The sequence below is a fragment of the Schistocerca serialis genome, chromosome 7 (genome assembly GCF_023864345.2).
Source record: "Schistocerca serialis cubense isolate TAMUIC-IGC-003099 chromosome 7, iqSchSeri2.2, whole genome shotgun sequence".
Lineage (NCBI taxonomy): Eukaryota > Metazoa > Arthropoda > Insecta > Orthoptera > Acrididae > Schistocerca > Schistocerca serialis.
Window position 1 is genome coordinate 80,275,146 of NC_064644.1, and position 4,299 is coordinate 80,279,444.

At 43.8% G+C, this 4,299-nt stretch overlaps 1 non-coding gene across 1 annotated transcript; it reads left to right on the forward strand.

The window, feature by feature from the left end:
- Positions 1-1,794: 1,794 nt before the first annotated feature.
- On the forward strand, positions 1,795-1,898 carry LOC126413596 (U6 spliceosomal RNA). The gene has a single exon (XR_007575382.1). It is a non-coding gene; the product is annotated as a U6 spliceosomal RNA (small nuclear RNA).
- Positions 1,899-4,299: the final 2,401 nt, after the last annotated feature.

Here is a 4,299-nt window from a genome sequence, read left to right on the forward strand (position 1 = left end):
ATTCGATTTCACTGCTTTAATTTCAAAGTTCAGTTAAGGTATTCATAGCTGGCTACAATATTTAGATTACAGAAGCACAAATTAAGAGTGCGAGTTTTGTTACCATATTTTAGCTTGCCTGTGACTGCAGCTCAGCTTGGTACGTACTAAATTTTCCTATTGTTAACTGTTCAGAATCATTTAATTCAAGTTCAAAGTTAAATCTCTTATTTCTAAATTGCGTAGATTCAAGTTGCTTTTGAAATGATTGTTGAGGTAACCCAAGACTAACCTTATTTAATTGAATTTCGTAGTGCTTCAGAAACAAAGTTCACTATTAATTTCAGTCACTAAATTAACTTTCAGTTTTCCGGTTTTACTAATTCTTTTGCTAAATTAAGTCAGAGTGTAGCGAAATTTATTACTTCTGACAAACATTCAGTTTTCACACAGCATGTGTCAACCTTCCTTCAGTTGCCACGCTTTTAGTGCTAATTATATGTGCATTAATCTTCCATTTTCAGTTATTATAGTAGTTTTCCATAGGACTGGCGATCGTAATTTCCCCAAATCTCAAATATCTAATCAACGCCAATTAATTGTTAACGTAACGACCGCACATCTACTTTCTTTATTAATTTCACCCTTTTCTCGTAATTAATTTCCACCAATTTCATTTGCATTTTTCCTTTCATTTAGATGTAACCCTTTCCTCCCTCTTTACCGACAAATTAACTTCGGTGACGATTGCTTTTCCCAAATTTTTATTGGGTGCTCGCGGTTTAATTTTTCACTGTCATTAAGGTCGATAAGTGAGGGGGAGGTTACAAAGTGGACTGCGGTAGTCGTCGTGGGCTTGTGGACCACTGCGGCTGTGGCGGGGACGGAGCCTCTCCGTCGTTTCTAGGTCCCCAGTTAACATACAACATACAATACAATACCCGTAAAATGGAAATTTTGGCAGGTGTTGCAGTAAGTGGTGAACGTGGCACCTGCGGCGACCACAAAGTAACAATCCCGCCCTGGCGCATATAAATACTTGACACCCAACCACGCTAGACATTGAATCGGCGGGTCATCCAGAAGGCATCCGCTGTGGTGACGGCTCCAGCCTTGAGACAGCCGTCACACAACCCTCATCCCGACATCACAGCATAGGGTGTGCCGAGGGCTATCATCCTGTATGTATATGGTTCTGTCATTCGCCTTGACTGGCTAGTCTCCCAGTCGTCTTGTTAGCAGCGTAGTCCGGCCAGACCGACACACCAGCATCCGACACAGTGAGCCGCCGCTGTCCTGGATTCCACATACCACAGGTCGCTCCAGCACCAAGTCAGGCAGGGCACAGTGTCTGGGAACGTATTTATGACTACGCATCGTACGCCATGGCCCACGGGGTCGACGCCCACCACAATGTGCTTGCCATATATGGGCACAAGTCTAATGTAATGAAGTATGGGGAAATAAATAATGATTTCTGCTGACTTCGAGCTGCTTGTAACTTCTTCCGCCCAATTACTTCCATCAGAGAGTACCCAGACCCATACAGACCTTTCGTCCGTTATTGGAGCTACGGTAGGGTGGTCCGAAATTTCAGTCGTGGTCGCTGCAAAGAATCATACACCATTGTCGATACGTGGCGTCGTAGACATATTAAGCAACGTAAACCTAGTTCTCTGCAGATTTAGTTGAAAACTTTAATGGTCGACTCGGATTAAGTCTGTGCACTATTACACCTATGAAATCAATGCAGTTGCTAGCCTCTGCTTGTCCCGTGAAACGGGATTTGACTATTCACTACTCTAAAGTCAGGTATTGTCTCCAGCGGGAAATGTGCTAAACTTCTGCCCAGACAGAAAAGACTAGCATGGCCCATGCGCAAGGATGGCACTCAAAATCGAGAACGATTCCACATTTTTTATCAGACCTCCGAACACGCAGCCAGGGGTGGAACAGATAGCCTCCTAGGTATCTTCAGATGCGCAAAGCGGAAAACTTGTTCTCCAGATTAAATTTTCTTCAAACTGTTCAAATGTGTGTGAAATGTTATGGGACTTAACTGCTAAGGTCATCAGTCCCTAAGCTTACACGCTACTTAACCTAAATTATCCTAAGAACAAACACACACACCCATGCCCGAGGGAGGACTCGAACCTCCGCTGGAACCAGCCGCATAGTCCATGACTGCAGCGCCAGAGACCGCTCGGCTAATCCCGCGCGGCAAATTTTCTTCCATTTTAAGTACATACCACAGTATTGTCGTTATTTATGCAGATGGTGCCCGGCAAGCGAGTGTCCTCCGTTGTTCTGCTGTTTGCCCTGATAGGGTCTTTTAAGTGCAACTCCGGAACAATTTAAAAATTCTGATGTGGAGTTGTACAGCATTATGACGGCGCTGGAGCGGATTCACTGGCATCATAGTACAAGGTTCCTCGTCCTGTTCAGACTCACCCGGTTCCTTACAAGCGGTCTCTACATCTACATCTACATCCATACTCCGCTAGCCACCTGTAACGAAGGGCGTTGCTCTCCGTTGGATCTTCTCTATCTCTTCTATCAACCCTATCTGGTACGGATCCCACACTGCTGAGCAATATTCAAGCAGTGGGCGAACAAGTGTACTGTAACCCACTTCCTTTGTTTTCGGATTGCATTTCCTTAGAAAACTAGTCTGGCATCTGCTTTACCGACGATCAACTTTATATGATCATTCCATTTGAAATCACTCCTAATGCCTACTCCCAGGTAATTTACGGAATTAACTGCTTCCAGTTGCTGACCTGCTATATTGTAGCTAAATGATAAAGGATTTTTCTTTCTGTGTATTCGCAGCACACTACACTTTTCTACACTGAGATTCAATTGCCATTCCCTGCACCATGCGTCACTTCGTTGCAGATTTTCCTGCATTTCAGTACAATTTTCGATTGTTACAACCTCTCGATATACCACAGCATCATCCGCAAAAAGCCTCAGTGAACTTCCGATGTTATCTAAAAGGTCATTTATGTGTATTGTGAACAGCAACGGTCCTACGACACTCCCCTGCGGCACACCTGAAATCACTCTTACTTCGGAGGATTTCTCTCTAGTGAGAATGACATGCTGCGTTCTGTTATCTAGAAACTCTTCAATACGATAACACAATTGGTCTGATAGTCCATTGGTCCAACAAATGTATTCCGTAGACCAGTTGATTCAGCTTATCCATAAGTCCTTACAGCGGCTCCAACACTGTCGTAAGGAGGCGATCTTCTGTTGGGTACCTGGACACATCAGGACAGAGGGAAACGACAGCCGACAAGGAAGCCAAAGAAGCAAGTTGTACGTTAATGAACCGTCTCTTTGCACATCGTCATATCATCATCCGAGAGACTAATGACGCCTCAATGGGAAACTAAATGGTAGAAGGTGGCGGGAAATAAACTAAGGTCTCTCAAATCGGCCAAACATGCTGGGCACTTGCCCACCAGATTGTGCGTAGGACATAGCGCTTCAATACACCTTTTCCTGCTCCGGCAGGAGGATCCACCACTCCGCGCGGTTTGTGATATGCCGATTTCGGTTCAAATGTTTTAGATACGTGTGTCTTGTATACAGGGTGGTCCATTGATCGTGACTGGGCCAAATATCTCACGAAATAAGCGTCAAACGAAAAAACTACAAAGCCCGAAACTCGTCTAGCTTGAAGGGTGAAAACAGATGGCGCTATGGTTGGCCCGTTAGATGGCGCTGCCATAGGTCAAACGGATATCAACTGCGTTTCTTTAAATAGGAACCCCCATTTTTTATTACATATTCGTGTAGTACGTAAAAAAATATGAATGTTTTAGTTGGACCACTTTTTTCGCTTTGTGATAGATGGCGCTGTAGTAGTCACAAACATATGGCTCACAATTTTAGACGCACAGTTTGTAACAGGTAGGTTTTTAAATGAAAATACAGAATGTAGCTACGTTTGAACATTTTATTTCGGTTGCTCCAATGTGATATATGTACCTTTGTGAACTTATCATTTCTGCTGTTACAGTGTGATTATCTGTAAATACCACATTAATGCAATCAATGCTCAAAATGATGTCCATCAACCTCAATGCATTTGGCAATATGTGTAAAGACATTCCTCTCCACAGCGAGTAGTTCGCCTTCCGTGACGTTCGAAATATATTGACAATGCGCTGACGCATGTTGTTAGGCGGTGTCGGTGGATCACGATAGCAAATATTCTTCAACTTTCCCCACAGAAAGAAATCCGGGGACGTCAGATCCGGTAAACGTGCTTCGACGACCAATCCACCTGTCATGAAATATGCTATTCAG